The sequence below is a fragment of the Lissotriton vulgaris genome, chromosome 7 (assembly GCF_964263255.1).
Source record: "Lissotriton vulgaris chromosome 7, aLisVul1.2, whole genome shotgun sequence".
Classification (NCBI taxonomy): Eukaryota; Metazoa; Chordata; class Amphibia; order Caudata; family Salamandridae; genus Lissotriton; species Lissotriton vulgaris.
The window spans coordinates 962032023-962052290 of record NC_141695.1 but is presented as its reverse complement, the minus strand read 5'-3'; positions in this window follow the sequence as shown (position 1 = coordinate 962052290).

Below are 20268 nucleotides of genomic sequence, written 5' to 3'. Positions count from 1 at the left end.
TTGGCCCACCAGAATGCACTCTTGGCACATGGCCTCTTTCGGAAAGTTCAGCTACCAAACACGGTCCTTGCTGATGGCCTCTACGGGTTCGGTTACATAGAGACTTGCAGGTCTACGAACCCTATCCACCGTATTTCTAGTACCCAGGGAGCAACCATATAGACTGATCCCTCGAAAATCTCCTGGTTTTAACTTTTGTATTTTGTATTTTGGTTTTAGTGTAATGGTTTTGAGTAACCAAACAATAAAGTATTCATTCATTCATTCACTCTTGGCTCACCCAAATAAAAATAGCTGGAGCTGGGCCTATGAGAAGCCCATAAAAAACAGAGTATTTGCTTGGAATGTTTGGTGCCAAGTGAAGAATGTTGTCCAATATGCTGATGAAAGTGGCACCTGTGTAACACTCGAGTCCTTTCTGGCTAGAGAGAGGGACAGCGTGTGATTGTGTTACATTTGTGAAGTCTTGGGTGTGATAACACACTCAAACTGTGGGGATTTGATTGCACTGTGAAGACATGAACCCAAGTCCCACCTCCATGCAAAGTCATCCAAATGATATAAAAATATTTTAATAAAATGTATACCAATTTTCACAACTTAAAAAAAAATCTCCTTGGAGGGACCTGTGTTTCATGCAGTATGTTTAATATTTTGCTCAGTTCGCCCTCTGTAGAAAAGAGCTGCCACTGCAGTTTTTAACCCACTAACATGTTAATGGGAAAAGAAGTATAGCCTCCCTCGTACATCTTAACTCAGTCCAATGGACTTTTCATTTCCATGCAGTCTTTAATGATAATTACTATAATTCATATAGAAATATTGTCATACTATAAGAATTAGTATTTTTAGATATTTTAAAAGCATACCATTAAACGATTTAGCTCTGTTTCTTGATTACCAATTTCTTACAAATTTACTATTAAAAATCAAAAAAACACTCCTCTGTTCACGAGCTGCAGGACATCAATCAGTGAAGTATTTTAGGGCCAAAATTATGAAATTATTTTTTGCTAAAACGTCATTGAGGCAATCCAGAACCTTGGGTATATACTACTGCCTTCCTGTTTACTTTTTCAACGTAAGGAGCAGATGAATGCAAAGTAGTTTGTAATTATGCAATTATTTGAAGTGGAGCACAATATAGATATAATATATAGAGTTCATCAGTATTTCACTCAATCCCTACATTATGGTGACTAAATGTCCTGGATTTGACCGGGCAGTACCAGTTTTCTATATGTTACAGCACCACTACACATTTATCTACATTAAATATATGTTCCTGTTTTTAAAAGGAGAGGGTGAGTTGGGCACACTTACTAAAGTTGAAATGTGTGTGTTGTTCATGGTCAGTGCTTTAAATTGTAGCTATTGTCAGGTGCAATGGCTGCACTTATTTAATTTGAAATTAAGAGGACTAGTGCACTTTCAACAGAGGTGGAACACTCTTACCTGTACGGTATTGGCACTACTCAGTAGTAAACAAATATTATGAGACAGTGAGTACCCGCACTTTTATATGCATAATGTCAAGCACTGACATAAAAGACCGACACCGAAGACAGAGTAGCACATGTGCTGTGTTCCCCCAAGCTAGGGATCTCCACAGCCACAGATCGCATCACCTGCTCACAAGACCTCAAGGTTCAGATTTGCCACTGCCCTTCCTTCCCCAGCCTTTGTACTGTGCTTGGGTAATGTGGTAAAAAAGGACCAGCCAGATGAGGTACAGAGTTTGAGACAAGTCTACACTTCGTATGCATGCTTAAATAGTAGTTTTTTAAATTAATATTTATTTACAGACGTTTTAATAGCAGAAAGAGTAAACTGTACAAGAACGTACCCCAAGTAGCTTAAGAGTGTCCCCTCAGTGATGGCATGGCAATAGTTGTAACATCATAACCACCAAGGGCCAGATGTATCAAAGGGTTTTGCCCATTCTATGTCTGTGGGGAAATGTGTTGATACATATGGCCCTTGAAATCACCTCATTTAGCTGCCACTGACTTGGCCCCTACTCTGATCATATATCCGTTAGAAGAATGGATCGAGTTACCATACTGGTCCAATAGGCGATCTAATAAGGACAGTCATAGTATAGGGAACACTTGTTGAAATCCTTATTTATTCTTTCTGCAATTCTAACACTGCGACAATTTCCCAATTGATTGTATTTTGGGCATATTATAGTTTCTAAAGAATGAAACGGCTACTCCCTGTTTATAGAGAAACTACAGATGCGTTGATTACATTTTCTCATCAAAATGATATTTTTTTACGAAATTTGAAATTAGCCAATAGCCTGGGTACATTTCTGGATATTGTTATGAAAATAATAGAACTGTGAATATAGGCATAACAGTGATTATAATCTACTTATTGTGTAGATAACCGAGGGTGATTTAATCTATATCCCTCCTGTTTACTACGCCCTTTGAAATAGTTTTTGGCAATAAATAATTTAGTGATACACAGTGTTACATTTGCATAATGGTCCTTACACATGGTAAAGTTGAAGTGAGAATGTATAAAATTGTTAATCATGCTTTCAATTGATATTTTTAAGGTAAAGTGGTTTTAAAGGGATGATGATTAAGGGAGTTAAATGCAGATGTAATAAGGAGTATGAGGAACTGTCTGTTTGAAACTGGTCCGATGTGTCTTTGAATCTTTTAGTGTTTATCTACACGAGGAAGGTTAGAATAATTCAAACAATATGATATGGTGAAAACGTGCATTGGCTCGTAAGTTGTTGTTTGTTTTATTAGGAATCCTTTGGATAAGGAATAATGATCTTTAATTTTGTTTTTATTATGTCAGATTATGGGATTGTATCATGATAATGGTAATATTTGTAATGTCCCTTTAATGTAGGTACTGCCTTATTGGCGCAAGATCAAGCATATCAATAAATAATAATAATAAAATGGTTATTAGTAATAATAATAATAAAAATGTTAATAGTAATAATAATAATAATAATATTAGCGCTAACTCTGTTACTGAAACCAACCTGGCAGTAAATAACCTGTGCACCTGATTCTGGATTGCATTTAAAATCAGTCTACCAAAAATATTTCAATTGAATCCAGAAGAGATATCAGCCTATAATCTGCTAGATCTCTCTTCATACCTTCCCTGTACAAGGGACTTATTTTGATAATCGACCATTATAATGGACTTCATCCCACACCGTTATTCATTAATATAGCAAGGAGAGCGATCCATATCTCAGGTTTCTATAGGAAGAGATCAACCTGCGTTATGGCTGGGACCCGTGCTTTTTTGTAAGTTTAAAGTATTTTAAATTGCCACTAAAGCAAAAGGGATAAACTCATGGCATGCACCTGTATTACTTGCTTCTTTGTGATGAACCACAAATGTTCTCTCCTCATCCTTATTATGCAATATGTAAAACGTCAATCCCATTCCCTATTTCCCTTACCGGTTTCAAGTACAGGTGGGCATTCATTATACTTTCAGCTTCTATCCCCCATATTTGTTGCTACTTTTAGTACGGCAACCATGATGAATTCGTACAATTTATACACAAGTTTTGCCTTTATCTTGGTCGTAATGTTAATGTATAATACATTTTTGCTCCGTTTTCACCCCCGAGTAATCCCACCTGATAGAATTAATGGCTGTTGAGATCTATATTCCTTAAAGAGACTAGCGGATTAAATTAAAGGGGGGGGCAATATGGAATGGAACCCCAAAAATATGCTCATTGACTCATGATCTCCCGACCACATTATCTTTCACCACAGAGCCCTTAGCGCCCAATATGGCATCGGCTCATTCCTCGGTCACAAACTAGGTTGCACTTATTGACACCTGAGTAAATGTGTGTGAGTACCTATGTTCTTTAGAGCATGATTCTGAATCACTCAGTACTTTAAGAAAGAAAATGGCTATTATCAAGAGAAGCGCTATTAGAGGTTGTGCCTAATAATAAGGCTATAGCTGTAGTATTTGAGTAAATAAAGAAAATTAGCTCATTAACTAGTCACCTACCCAATTCACAGTGATTGTTGTTAAGGAAACCAGCAGAATCTACAAAAGAATTATTAAGCATCTATAAAAAGCAAGGTAGTCCTAAGTAATACTCTAAATATTTTCACTATTCATGATGGCCCCTTGAGATATGTCCTGGAAGTAATAACATAACATTGCCTTTAATTGGCTGAATAATTATAACTAGCACCCATTTTGAGCCCAAAATACACTGTGGCCAAATTATGCATACTTGGTGTCATATTTATCCTAGGCTTGCATTGCTTTTGCACCACGCAACCCTTAAATTTAATCTATCAAGCCACGCATGGCCACCTTCCATGGCCACGAGTGGCTTGATAAATCCATAGTATCTTAACACAGTGCAAATCTCTGTGTTGCGTTACTCTTCCTTGGGGGCGTTCCATTGATGGAGCGTGGATGTTCCACCCATGGATTCTGAAGCATTCCCAGATTTACTAATACTGGTAGACCTGGGATATGTCAGAATGAGACTCCTACCCAAGGGAGGCATATGAGGAGAAATATCTGCATTTCTCCTTATGACTTCCTCTTTCTCTGTGCATTCTGCAGCACATGTGGACTGAGAAAAATGCCTCAGGGGATTGTTTTTGTGCAGTTATGTGTCCCTTCCAGGACAAACACAATCCTGCTTACAACACAGGCACCTTTGCACCATGGTACAAAGGTGCCTGCATTGGCTGTTGTCAGCACAATGCGCACCAGCATACCATATTATTTTAAATATGGCACATTCCTGCCTTTGCTGCGCTGCATGACTGTTTTTTAACTATACCCCTAGGAATCTGTGGTCTCGATATTGACCAAACATTTTGGGATGTTTTTCCCATGGCACTGTTTGCTTTGCTGTATTGCTAACTGCAAAGAACAACTTTGGAGCATTAATTATATTATTAGCAGAAGAGTTGTGATGGCATTATATACTCTGGTCAAGATTACTTTGGAAATGTTTAAACCATAATGTAATGCAGGATGGTATTATATATACTGGCATGTTTGTGTGACGAGTGTTACTTCAGAAGTGGCTCTGCATTAGAACTACACAGTTTGGCAGCTACACACTTATAGCTCAAAGTGCATTTTTGAAGCTAACTGGGTGCAACACCTGGTGGATGGACAGAGGAACATGCTTTTTAGCGGCAGAGGGCAACTTTATCACACTCAAGTCTAGTCAAAGATGTGTTTATTATGACCATAGTCTTTAAACAGGTGCAAGAGGAAGTATCACAAGTTTAAAACATTCACATAAAATGCAATAAAACATTGTAAAAAATAATCCAATATCAGTTAAGACTCTTACACACCCTTATACGTTTACCAACGCCAATAAAATTACATTTAAAATAAAACTTATTATTACATTAAAACACATTCATTTCCTTTATTTCAAGTATATTTTCATTAATTTAAAATTCATACAGTCCTACAGATTATTCCTGGTTTCTTAGTACACTCAGTACCACCTTTATATATTTTCCAAGGGCAATTGCAATGTCAATAGTAGGGATTTCAGTTAATAGGTTGGCCGCCTGCGCCCTTGTTCTTATATCGTGTTTTAAGAACACAGGACGCAGCCACCGTTTCCGCTGTTCCAGTAATGTCAAACAATCAAGTAGGATATGTACCAGGTCTCCTTTGCATCCCAGACTACACCTACAGCACCCTTTCTGGTCTAGCATTTTTGCTTTCATTTCTTTGTTTGTTAACAATGGATTGATCCCAATCTGTAACCTTAATATCTCCTGCCTATAGCCGCGGTTAGGTAGGATGTCTAGTTAGGGAAACCAATTATCGTTTGACGAAGAGTTCATCATGTGTGCTACTGATTTTTTCTTCACTAAGTAACCCATATCATTCTTTATGGATACTTCCTTCCCATTAAATTTCAGCTCACTCTTAGTACAGGCTAATTGATGCGTTTCCTGGTTCACCTCTACCTTTAGCCTTTTGCAAATTTGCATCAATCTTTCCCTACATGCTTTTGCCCATTTTAGGTCACTATTTTGAATTTCATTCCTACACCATTGTGCCACTTTTTGCCCATCTGTATCTTCAAAACGTTTCCAAAGTCTGATTATTGCCATTTGTGTTTGTATCTCCCAAGACTTTGTGCCTATTTCTGTTCTTATAGCTTGGACCATAGATGATTGTGGGAGAGATAGAAGGCTTTTTAGGCATTTCCCTTCCACCAAGTCCCAGGCTCCCTTACCGCTCAAATAAAGGATTTCTGCTCCGTACAGGACTTGGGGGGGGGATCATTGCCTCAAAAGCTCCTAGCATTGGTCGGTGTGACATATCTCCATAATCCCTATTAAACATTTTTAGGCCACATATTGAAGTGGGTGCTTTTGCTTTTTGTGTTTCCAGATGAGTGCACCAGTTTAGTGTTTTATCAAACCATATACCTAGGTAGCGATACTCATTAACCGTCTCGAGTTTAAGCTCACCTAGATACCAATTAAACCTGCTTGCCTTTTTACCAAAGCATAGGATTTTTGTTTTATCTAGGTTAACTGTTAGAAATTTGCTAGCACAATATGCATTGAAGGCGTTAAGCTTTCTTTGGAGGCCTCTCTCAGTCTGGTCTACTATTACCAGATCGTCTGCATAGAGTAAGCAGGGCACCTTGTTTCCGTCCATTCTGGGACTTGCACTACCCTCGACCTCTAAATAGGCCGGGAGGTCTGACAGAAATATGGAGAATACCCGTGGGGCCAGAACGCAACCCTGTCTTAGGCCGTTGGCAATGGGTATTTTTTGCATCAGTGATCCCACGGTATCCCTAATGACTTGCGCCCAGTTTCCTCAGTGTAATTCCTTTATTATAGTCAGTAGGTATTTGGGAATGTTTACCTTCATTAGAGTTTCCCATAGGCAGATTCGATCTACTGAATCGAAGGCTGCTCGGAAGTCAACGAAACAACAGCATAACTTGCCATTTTGTTCAGTTGACTTCTTTGCCATAGCCCACAATGCAAATCCATGATCTATCATGGAGTACCCCTCTTTAAATCCTCCCTGTTCTATGGGTACAATTTGAGACTCCTTTACCCATGCGTTAAGTTGGTTCAGTACAATTTTTGAAAAAACGTTCTCTCCTATGTATAGGAGGTTAATCAGTCGGTAGTTTTGAGGTGCCTCCATGCTCCCTTTCTTATGGATTGGCCTGATTATTACGCCCTTCCAATTAGGTGGCATTATGCCTTCTGTTAGTATTATATGGGACATCTGTGCAAAAAATCTTGCCCACCACTTTACTTCTGACTTCAGTATTATTGCAGGAAGATTGTCGGGTCCTGCCGCATGAGTTAGCTTCAGTTCTCTTATTGTATGCTCCACTTGCTTTTCATTGAACTTAGATTTAAGATCTTCTGATATTTCCTGCCATTTTTGGATCTCTACATGATCTCGAGGAGCTCTTAACCCGTACAATTGCCTTATGTACTCCTCCCCTGCTACCTCACTAACTACACATTTTATTTCTCCATCTGTTGGGCCAATTGCTGCCTTTACCATTTTCCAAAATTGTCTTAGGTTTTTTTCTTCAATTGCTTCTAACAGGTTTGAACAACATTTCTCTTTATATGACCTTTTTGAGTAATTTACCATTTTTTTTAATTCTCTTTTCAACTTGTTTATGTGTTCCTGTCTCTCCAGGGTGAAGTTCTGTTTTTGCCTTCTTGGTGCTGCCCTTATCTCCCTTTTTTTAGATTGGCACTCGACAGAAAACCATTTTACTCGGCTGGGGGGTTTTACACTATTATATTTATCCCTTTTTAATTCTATTCTTAGACACTGGACCACTTCGTCTAACTTTTCTATGAAACATTCCAAATGTTTATTCTCTAAATTTTCAGGTTCAACTGTAATTTGCATAGCCTTCAGTTTTTCCTGGTATTCCTCCGTAAGTCGTGTAGTCACACGTTAAGGGTACTTGACCTCCTGGGGGATCACTTTGTCTCTGGGCATTTTTCTTCCCCCAAATATTGTTAGGTACAGTAGATTATGGTCGCTAACCTCTTTTTGTTCTATCTTAAAATCCCGTACTAGGGGGAAATTCCAGGCTTGTATAAACATGTAGTCGATTGGGCAGTTCTGTAAGCCTATTTTAAAGGTCTTCCCTTCTGGGCAATCTGTCTTCATTCTACCATTCAGACATTGGAGACCTCTACCTCCTAGAAAGTGTACTAATTCCGATTCCTGTTTCGAGATCTCCCCTACTGGAAAGCTAGCATGATTTATTCCATACACCTCTAACAGGTCTCTATTCCAGAGGTCAGCTTTCTTTGGGTTTAATTTGTGGTTAAAATCCCCCATAATTATCAGTGTATCCGATGCATATTTTTCTAGTAAGGTGTCGACGTCTTCTTTAAAAACCTCATCTCATTCTCATACTCTGCTCCATTATCCCACTGCATGTATACATTCATCACAGTCAACATTTTGTATTTCGATTCCATAGTCAACAGTTCTAGTCTACAGGCTTGAACCCATTTACATTTCATTTTCAACAGTGTTACTTCTCTCAGTACTTTTGTTGAAACCAGTGCCATTAATCCCCCGAAGGGCGGCCAAATCTTTTTTTCGTGGCCGGGCGACTTAATTGTAGATATCCCTCAATGATTGGGGTTTCGTCGCATGTCCAGGTCTCTTGTAGGCAGGCAATTTCCACTTTATTTACTATTTCCTTTATATATTCTCGCTTTAGCTCATTGCCTAACGCGTTTACATTCCATGTTAGGAGACCTAGACTTTGCCGCACCCCCCATCCTATTCTACCCCACTCAAGCCACCCTCTTCTACCTCTTCCTCCGTATAGCTCTCGTTAGGGTCTCCCACACGGCTCCTACATAAAGACCAGTTATCCCATGAGGCTTCATTTCCTGTATTATCTATTACTATATTCATGCAGCTATGGTTTCCTTCGTTATCTCTGTATAATTTCACTTGTCTCCTCTCTAGACCTGCATGATATTTTAAGAAGGTACTATCTGAGGGGACATTTACTTCCCTCTCTGGAATTATCCTTATTCCCAGTTGGTTTATCTCACTAGTGGCTTTCAGGATTGCCTTTTTTACCAGGTCTGAGTGAAGTGACACTTTTGTTATTTCCTTACCGTTTCTATTCGCTACAAAACCAATTTGCCTAAGGTAATTTGTGCTGATCCCACTCAGGCTACTGCATTTAGCGAAGGCGGTCAAAATCTGTGCCCTATTTAGGGGGTTCATTTTTCTAACCATCTTTCTCCTTTTCCCTGCCTGTATCTGATCCAAATATACCCATTTATTGTTATCCATCCCTTGTACTTTCTTGGAAGTTTCATATTTTTGCTGTCTGCCCTTTGTTCTCCTGATCTGCAACCCTTTGCTTTCCGCACCGGATAGTGCCTGTAACTGTGGGCTGTCAACTCTATGGCCACTTTTGGGTTGTCCTGAGGCTATCCTTACTTTCTGCTTTACAGTATGAGATATTATGTGTTTCTCTTTTACCTCCTTACTTCTCCAATTTTTCCTTGGTTCTATCGGGTTCTTTGTTGTTTTAAACTCCGATTGCAAAGGTCTAATCGGTACGTAGATCGGAGCTGATGCATTTAGGCCTGACTGTGCCTCCCCTTCTAGTTTCTTCCCTTTTCTCTTTGTTGTTATGTTTGGGGGCCGCTACTTTCCAACCCTATTCCTAGTGGGGGCCACTGCATACACACCACGCCTTTTTATCAGCATAGGGCGTCTGGAGATATATACGTTATCTGATGCCTCAGCAGATTCATTTGTTATACTTTGTTCTGTGGGTTGAGGTGTCCCTACAAGATTTACCACTGCTGCCTCTGCCGGTTCATTCTCTACACATTCATCAATGGGCGGTGCTGTAACTATTGGATTTAACATATTTGGCATTTGGCTCTTTATCCCCACTAGCTCCTTTTCGATCTTTTTAAGTACAATTTCTGAGCTTTCATCACTTCATTATTTGAAAGTGTTACTTCTAGGATTCCTTGTAATATCTTCTGTAACATCAGTATTAGATCCACCAGAGATGATGTGGGTGTTACAGAGAGATCCGATTCCTGTGTGTTGTTTCTTTCTGGGTTTACATAGTGACCAGTTCTTATAACGTCTTGCTGTGATAGAATTTTTTGGGCGTTTTGGTGCTGCAGGGGTTGGTCTGGCACGCCTCCCCAGACGTAGCTCTGGCTCTGACTTACATTTCCCCTTTGCCCTTCGTCTCTCGATGATTGCACCGTGAACATTTTTGGTGATGATGAGAGACGAGGCGCTGATATGTGAAGATTTTGACTCAAGAGCAACAGGTTTATCGATATGGGGTCCTCCCTTCCTTCCTCTATATCCGGCGGTTCTTCTTCGGGGTGTTCTCCCATATCTTTCCTTATCTGGTTCACAACTGCTGCCTCTGTCTTTTCTCCGCCCTCCGCACCATATTACTCCACGTCTTCCTCGTGTTCCAGGTTTATTACTGGCTCTATAGATTTATAGTGTTTCCCTTCAAAGCCCTTTATAGATTTGGAAACTGCCATGTTATCTTTCTGTTTAGAAGTTGTTGGAATACAGTCCCTTTTAGCCTGCTGGGCGTTTTTAATTGCCCTTTTAACTTTTCTTTTCTTGCGACGCCCCTTGCTGTTGTCCATGATGGAGGCTTAGCTTTCCTGGCTCTCTTCCAGTGATATTGAGCCCTCCAATAATTTACTCTTCCCTGGGCTATCGTCTTTGCGCAATTTTTGCCCTCTTTTCGGTGCCATTTCTTAGGTTTTTGTTACCTTAATCTGTAGTACTGCTATTATTAGTTTCTCAATTTTTGTTCAAAATTTACTTTTTATTTTTAAAAGTATGTAGGTTCTTTCACTTACCTCTGTTGTGCCTTGTATCCACCAGCCTGCCTTGCCATACTTGTTATCCTCTCTTACGGTGTCTCCCCTGCTTTTCCCTGTACTTGCTCTCCTTTTACTGCTCCAGTTCTGTGGCCGGGATACTAAGATCACACCTTCGATTCTTGGCTCCTTACTCCTTCAGGTGCCTCAGGTGTAGTCTTATTTTCGGTCCAATGGGCACTTCTGCAAAGTTGTACAGATTCTGCCAGACACCCTCCCCCGAATGCTGTCCCGCTTTCGGCGTGCCTCTGCTGGTTCCTGGCAGCGCCGATTTCCGTGCGGGCACCCCCTCTGTTTTGCTTCCACGGGGGTGGAGGGTTGAGGGGTGGCTAGATGGTGTCTCTTCTGGCTGGCACACACGCGCTCCAAGTTCAGCGCGTTCTGCGCGGCTGAGGGGTGTCTCGGGGAGTTTCGCGGGTGCAGAAAGCCGAATGCCGGCGTCTTCAATTTTCCGGCTTGTAACCGGCGTTCTGCGGACCAGCAGCCCCATGCTCCGTGCTTCGTGGTTTGTGCGTTTCGCGTGGCTGGGGGCCTGGGGGGAGTCTCGGGGAGTCGAGGGGGGGTCTCACAGGTGAAAACTGCATGATGTCGGCGTCCTCAGCTTCTTCGGCGGTCAGCGCTTCGGAGTCTGCGCTCTGCGCTCAATTTTTCGGTCTGGCTGTGGCAAGGCAAGGCGTGGCTAGGCGACAACAGAGTCAACAGTGGAGGACACACTCTATTTTGTTGTTTGTTGAAATATAAGGAAAGCATTGTCTCTCTTATCGCCTTACATTACCTCTCCCATATATCTCCAGCCTCCACTCTCATTCAACATTTCTTTCATACTCGCTCTCTCTCTCTCGCTCTCTCTCTCTCTCTCTCTCTCTCTCTCTCTCTCTCTCTCTCTCTGGTCTTCTCAGTTCCACCTCCATTCTCTTTCACATTCTTTCTGTCTATCCTTCTGTTACTCTTCAAGCAATCCCCTTTCTTCTTTCTCTCACTCTTTCTGTACTGGCATCCCAGTCTTGCTAGCTTCCCCTCCTCCTACTTCACTATCTAACTTGCCCCACGCATGTCACTCTTTCTCAGACACACCATTGTCAAATCTTCTGTCTCCTTCTTTCTCTACTTTTCTCATTTCACCATAGCCTCCCTTTCTCTTCCTTCACTCTTTCCTTCTCTTCTTTCTCAAAAATTCACTGCCTCCCCACACTCCTTCTGTCATCCTCTCCCTCTCTAATGATGCAGTTTTTTTTTACCATGGACTACAAGGAGGAGAATGTATTTTCCAATTCATAACATGACTCTGAACCGTGCTCTAGAGTTCAGCAAGCTAGAAAGAAAGCCCTCAAGCAGCAACATGAATAGGACTATTCCAGCAAACATCAAAGTAGATTCCTATTCCCCGTCCGTAACCTGCCACAGTTCAATGCAATGGTATATGTAAGATATACTGAAACCAACAAAGCAGAAAAGCATCTTTGCCACCTTATTTGTGTGAAAAGATGGTAAAATTCATATTTCAGACTACAAAGCAAGTAGACCCTCTACCCCATGTTCCACTAGTAGAATGTTTAATATTTTAAAAATGATCTTAAGAGGCATACACTGTGAAAATAATTGTTATGTTGAATGCAACCCTGTATTTGTGAGGACACTTTATTATCTAAGTAAGCAATATGTATATTTTGTTTATGAAACAAACCTCACCAACTCGTGAAAATATGACAACGTTCCACTTTCAGACCCAAAGCAATTATCCATAGCTAACCTTTCTCCACAGGGATCCGACTTCTGCCTTTTAAGAAACAATGTGACTTTCAAGATGAATAAGGTCTTCAAAAGACATGGACCATCATCTCCAACCAAAGGTTTTTGTCTCTCACAAGAAGATGCATTCTTTAGACCAAATTACACAAATAAGCAAAGTGGATCAGAAATCTCAGAAGTTCCAGATAAACTTTAAATACCAATGTTTTGGTTGTAAACTGTGGAGCAAGCAGAGAAACCTTCAACTCGTTCCTCTCTGAGCAGAAATGGACATACAACTGACATTAGATACACTGAGGGGCAGATGGTCACTAACTATGACATAGTTGATGAGTTACGTTCATAAAGGTCAATGCAGAAACAAAACTATAATCAGCAGGACACCTAAGGTACAAAATCAATTTTCTTGAAAGGAAGCTTTAACAATTAAATGAGGCTCGCAATGAAAAAACAAAAATAGTATTCTCAGTGATTTTAATATTCAGTTTCATTACTCCAGCAGGAAATTATTTGATGTAGATCAACATCATTCTCAGTTCAAGATATGGATTCCTGGAGGTTCCTCCAACAGAAGTGTAAGGAAAAGCCCACTTTTGTATATTCACCCCCATTTGTGGGACTGATGCTGCTGGTCTTTGAACCAAGAGCGCACTGAGGCCTGCTCAGTGCTAGCCAGAACTCAGTAACCATAGGCCTCATTATGATGGCGGGGGAGGAACCACTGTGGTGCCAGCAGTGGAGAAATATTTCATTTTTCGCATGCCAGCAGCGGTCCTCACGCTCAACATATTACAATGGGCAAACATAGCCCATTTCTCATCCGCCACGGTGCGACGTGAAACGTTATAAAAATGTACCCGGCACCACGGCGGAGGGAGCCAATAGAGACCCACTGGCATGCGTAATGATGTCCCGACCGCCGTACAAATCAGGATGCCCCAAACAGCAAGTCACACAGCAGCAGAGAAACCCCCTAACCAGAGATGCCAGAAGCACGACAGCGGAGCACCAAACAAGACTCCCGGCCCCCTCCACCCGATCCCGACCACATTGGATCCAGCTTTACACATCTTTCTGGTGCTGTACCTCATACACTATCAGCAAGTATTGCACTGTCACGGACAGCACCGCAGGTACGCAATGATACAATCCCACAGAAACCGCAACACACAACTCCAGGGCTGATAGACGGTTCCTGTCCACACCAGACACTATGGTGGGAACAGGAACACATCCGCAATTGTACCCACACATTTCCTACTTGTCACAAAATCACCCTTCTACATCCAGGTCACCCATCAACAGCAAAATCACAGCAATCTCCCGGTCACGTCACTGCTGCGATACAGACGTGGGAAAACATGGGCACAATGTTGTAGGCAGGGCCAGCGCCAGGCATAGGCGTCCACAAATATTCACAGGGCCACAACTACACCCTTCACACACTAGGCCCACCACACCCATCAGGGGACATGCTGTGTGCCCCTCCTGTGCTCCTTCTGCATAATTAACCGGCCAGGTGAACCCAGACCGTGAACCACACACACCAAACTACCAGGAAACCAGTCGCAGCAAGTGGGGCTGAAAAGGAACACACAGCACAGAAGATCAGGGCCAGGACAACCCTCCTCCCCACACCCACACTGCACTCATGTCAAACAAACTGAGTCCAATCACAAAATTAACACTCACACTGAATATGAACAACTGACGTACCGTAAAAAATAACATTAGGAGATATACCTACCAATATCCCCAATACCAATTACCAAATACCAGTCAGTTGGCAGTGAAGAAAGTTCAATCGTTTATTATGCAAAATACTCTATAGAGGAGCCTCTTCATCCCTCACCCGTCAGGTGCGCGGAGAAGTCTGCTGGCTTACATTCAAATTGCACATATATACTTTCAACACAGTACACAAAGTCACTGTAAATGTAAAAACACTACTTGACTCTTGGGCCTCTAGAAGGACCATATATGGCAAACATGATTAGTTCAAAGCTCTGCTTCATTATTATTGGGGAGGTCAGGAGGGGTGACTCCCTTTCGTCCCGGTGCCCGGGAGTGCAGGCACGGCGCCTTCAGTAATGGGCTTATCACACCCAAAGCCAGATGCACCCTTGAGTCCCTGGACAGAGGAAGAATGGTGTGCATTCAGCTGCTCTCAGTAACTCAACTGAACTGGGGCCTGACAACTATTTGAAAGTAACACGTGATCACTGCTCGGGCCTAGCAAGATGGCGTCTGTATGGTTCTCGGCCTACTCAATGTAAGCAGAACACACGAACATCATATACCCTTATCAGCTAACTAAAACAGATATAGGTTAGGCATTGTGCATATAAAATGAGATACATCATGCTAACACAATATATAGAAATGGGTAATACTGCTAATGTAGGGGAATTGGATTTTTTTTGTTGAAAATTTCTTTTTATTGTTGCATCATACGGATCATCAATAAAAGCAGTACGGCATCCCGGGGGGAGCGTCAACATTCCGCACCCCCCCGTTTATACGCAACTTTTTGAACACATCAGTACACGGTAGTTATCATGACATAATCATTTCGTGTTAAATCTTTTCACCCCGAACCCCTCCCTCCCAACTTCCACGTAAACACCCCCGGGCAACTGAGAGACCTCTATTTGAGGCCCCCCTTCCTGCCCTCCACCCCCCCCCCCTCCCCCCAAGCAGCTCGTCCCCTTTACCTCCACTCTACCACCGAATCCCCGTGTCCTCCTCACTCCTCAAGGCATGAGCCGTAAACATACGTCGTCTCAACATCCTAGTCCCTCCAGGTTCAACAGGTTCAGATCATTCACACATGAGACCACCTCCGTGGTCAATATCGCCCCCCGCATTCCCTCTCCCTCTACGGTTCACCCCCCTACTCGAGTCCGTGATAGTGCCGCCACTTGGCCCAGATTTTGCGAAATTTTCTCGGGCACCCCCTCGCTTTATACGTAACCCTTTCAGCTGCCATGTACATGTCCAGGCCTCGTCTCCAGTCATCCAGATTGGGCCTTCCGGGCGCCCCCCACATTCTAGCTATATCTCTTTTGGCTACTACCAACGCCAACAACAGGAAGATAAGTGAGTGCCGTGTGACATCCACCTCAGTTGACATGCCCAGGAGTGCCAGCCTAGGGTCCCTGGGAATGTCCACCTCCATTACCGCTGACAATTCAGTGAAGACCTCATTCCAGTATTCCTGAACCACGGAACAACCCCAAATAATCGCCCAGTGGATGTTGGCACCGTAGGCAGGAGGCATTAGTAGCCCTCCCCATCCGGAAGAGTCTTGCCCTGTCAAAGTAGGCCCGGTGTAGAACCTTGAACTGGATGAGGCGAAGCCGCGATTTTATGGCCACTTCTCGAGGGTGCATGAGGATGAGTTCCCAATCTAGGTTTTCAAATGTGCCTACATCACCCTCCCATCTCTCCCTCAGAGCCTGTAGGTCTCCCAACATATTGTTTGTCAGTGTTTTATATGTCATGGACACCGCCCCCCTGTGTATCTGCTCCTGGAGCAGGCGTCCCTCAAGTGATGCATATTGGGGAATGTCAGTAAGGGAGATGTTTTGTGCCCCCCACGCATGCCGTAGTTGCAAGTATCTGAAGTATTGTGTGTTATGAAGGCCAAAGTCCTGCTGTAGCGCCTGGAAGGTCTTTAGTTCCCCCCTCGCCACGACATCCCCGATCGTAGAGATGCCAATGTCATCCCACTTTTTAAATCCCCGTAGTTTGTGCAGTTCGGCCGGCCAGCTACACGACCACAGGGGGGTTTGACGGGTGGGTCTTTCCTGCCATCCCATTTTTACCGTCGCTCTACGCCACGCTGTCAGGGTGATTCTAGTCACCGGGAGAAGCCTACGTCCTCCCTTCCCTCCATAGAGGAAGTGGAGCACCGTCTTGGCGCCCCATTTGGATTTTTCCAGTGCATAGGTCGGGTGATCTGCAGGGGCATGTATCCACTCGTTAATTGGGGCCAGGTGTTCAGCCCAGTAGTACGCCTCCAAGTTAGGTAGCGAGATCCCCCCGCTGTACTGGTGCCGCTGTAGGGTCGTGAGTGCCACCCGTGGTTGTTTTCCCAGCCACAAGAAGGAGCGGAGGTCAGCGTGTATTTTCGGTATAGTTGTAGTTGGCAGAGGGTAATGTTCGTTTTGGAGGGCGTATAAGAACTTCGGCAAGAGGATCATTTTATACAGGGCGGCCCTGCCCAGGATGGTGAGTGGAAGCTGTCTCCACCCATCCATCTCCGACTTCGCTGCCACAAGGATCCTGTCTATGTTAGCAGTATATGATCGACGTGCATCCCGGGTGATAAAGACCCCCAGATACCGGAAGCCTTCTGTGGTGTGTAGGAGGTGTTCGGGCAGGCACTCCCCCCTAGGGGCCCCTTGCGGGTCATACATGACCGATTTATGCCAGTTAATGGTATGTCCAGCCACTGACCCGAAGTCCCCCAACTCCTTAAATAGCGCAGGGATAGTCCTAGCCGGGTCCGTGATGTACAATAGAACGTCGTCAGCGTAAAGGGAGATCTTCTCCTGTTCCGCGGCCGACTCCCCCCAGTGAAACCCCACCACATCCCGGTTATGCCGAATGCGGATCGCCAGGATTTCAATCGTGAGGGTGAAAAGGAGTGGGGAGAGCGGGCACCCCTGTCGTGTCCCCCGCTCTATCGCAAACTCTCTGGAGAGCCTTCCATTGACCCGCACCTTCGCCCTGGGGTTCGAATATAGCAGCTTTACCCAGCCTAAAAACTTGGGCCCTATCCCAAAGCGTTCGAGTGTGCCCATCAGGAAGGGCCAATGCACCGCGTCGAACGCTTTCTCTGCGTCCAGGGAGAGGAACCAGTGGGGTTCATCCCTGTCACAAACTTCCTGGAGCCAATTGTGGGTACGCCGTAGGTTGAGTTTGGTGGCCCTGTCCGGGAGAAACCCAGATTGGTCCGGGTGCACTAGATCTGGGATGACCTGTCGTAAGCGTCGCGCCAAAATGGTGGCCAACAGTTTGGTCTCGATATTAAGGAGAGAGATTGGGCGATAGGAGGAGCACTCCTCCCTGGGTTTATCCTCCTTGTAAATCGGGACTATGGTGGCTAGGGTCAAATCTGGCGGGAGCCGCCCGGCGTCAAACGCCTCGACGAACAATCCCTTCAGGTGGCGAGAGAGGAGGTCCCCCGTCCGTTTGAAAAACTCCGCCGGGAAACCGTTGGGGCCCGGCGCCTTTCCGGGCTTCAAAAGTGCTAACGCCTCCGTGATTTCGTCGAGGGATAAGTCGGCCTCCAGGGCCTCACTATCTTCGGGGGTCAACTGTGGGACCTCCATATCTCCCAGGAACGCCTGCACTACCTCCGCGTCCCCGAGGTCTCTAGCCCGATAAAAGTCTTCGAAGTAGGCCGCAAAGGCCTCCGCTATGGAGTCATCCGTGGACGCCCGCGCGCCCCCGGGGAGTCCGATCCCGTCCACCCACCTGGCCGCTCTCTCCCGCCTACTCAGTCAGGCCATAAGTTTCCCTGATTTGTCGCCCACATCATAGAGGCGGTGGAGGGTGGCCAGTGCCTGCGTGCGTGCCTCATTCGTGGTCAATTCCTTGTAAAGTTTTTGGGCGTCTAGCAGTTTCCTAAGGTCTATCTCCCTCTTTGATCTGTGGTATTCGGCCTCTAGAGTCAGTATGTTCGCCTCCGCAGTTGCTATAGCCTCATCACGTTTCCTCCTAGTCTCACCCACCCTGGATTGGAATCGATCCCTCAGGACTGTTTTCATGGCCTCCCACAGTGTAACCCTGGACTGTACCGAGCCCTCATTCTCCGCCACAAACACTCGAATATCTGCTCTGATACCCCCCAGAATCTCAGGAGTCTGTATGTCCCATGCCGACATGTGCCAGTGGGGCCGTCCCCTCCCCCCACCTCGTCCTATGTGTGCAAACAGTGGGGAGTGATCTGATATGCCCCTCGCCCTATACTCGGCCTGGTCCTCCAATGATAGTTCCTGCCTCGAGGTGAAGATGTAATCTAATCTTGAAAAGACTTTGTGTGCCCCGGAGAAGAAAGAATATTCGGTCTGTGCGGGGTGTAGCCATCTCCAGACATCAGTTAGGCCAAGTGTGTTCATCTGACGTGCAAGTGCCGTGTCTGTTGTTACTGTGTGGGTGTTGCTGGACCTGTCTCGTGCCGTACACATCACATCATTGAAATCCCCCCCTATGATTTGCACCGTATCAGCCGTGTCCAATAGTATGTTGGTGACCTCCTGCATTGTGCATGCCTGAAGCTTGGGTGGGGCATAAACCGACAGCAGCGTGTATCCGCGCCTCCTCCAGGTCCCCTGCACCCCTGCAAATGTCCCCTGTGGATCTAACAATGTGCGCGTGACAGTGAAAGGGGTCGTTTTTCTAATGAGTATGGCCGTGCCCCGTGAGTCCATGGTGTACCCCGCATGTGCTAGAACTACGTATTGGCCCCGTGCCAGAAAAGCGCATCTGTTCCCTCTCAAATGTGTTTCCTGCAAGAAGATAATGTCTGGCGCTGCTCGTTTAATGTAGGCCGTGACCAGACCCCTCTTAATTTTGGAGCCCAGGCCGTTCACGTTCCACGTGAGCGCCTTCACCCCGGGTCCGTCTCGGGTCGGGTCAGTTAGTGTACCTGCCATTGTGTTGCTCGGTGATCATCAAAGGCCGGGCCCCGGGGCCCGGATGGTAGTAAGTGTGGCTCTCCCCGACTCCGCTGCTTGGTGTAGTGCTGTCCCCCCCCCCCTTCAACAAACCAACACCCCAACATGAGGTAATAACAGTTCCAACGCACCCCCCCCACCCCCACCCCACCTCCCTCCCCTTCCAGCTGCGCCCCAACATGGGGCCATACTATCAATGGGAGCAGGTCAGTCGCCCTCCCGCACATCCCTCCCCAACCAAACAACAGTCAGAGCGAACTCTGAGGAAAAAAGAGTAAAGTACTTGAGGGGTTTCGTGCCAACTTGCGTGCTCCTAATGCGCCGAGTTGCCATCTCCATCGAGTCCCACATTAACAATGTTCACGAGTGGGAGTCCTGTGTGTCCGTTGATGGGCCTTGCCCCGACAGTTCCAGTTCCATGTGTCGGATCTCCTTGACCAGCGGATGTAAGGCTTCTTGCAAAAGTTCCATGTCCTCAGCTCCGGATGAAGGGCCCTCCGAATCCTCCATGTCGTCCCCTTCCGATCTAGCGCTCCTCCGGGGTGCGCTAGCTCTCGCACCTGTTGCCGGGTCGGGGGACTCCGACCCACCAGTCCTTCTGTTCTCCGCTCCCCTGGTTCTAAACGGAGTCGCCGCGGTCTTGTTTTGGGTCCGCCGGGAGCGCAGTCTCTGGGGCCTGGGTATTTCCCACCGCGGCTGGCTGCGGGCGGTTTTGTCCATGGCCTCTCAGCTGGCCACCTCCCTACTGTTCAGGATGGGGCGCTCCTCCAGCCACTGCCATGCTTCCTCCGGATGAGCGAAAAAGAGTGCCTTGTCTTTGTAGATCACTTTCAGCTTGGCGGGGAATAGGAGCATATACCTGATTTGGAGGGATCTCAACTTTGCCTTGACCGCGTCGTACGAGCGGC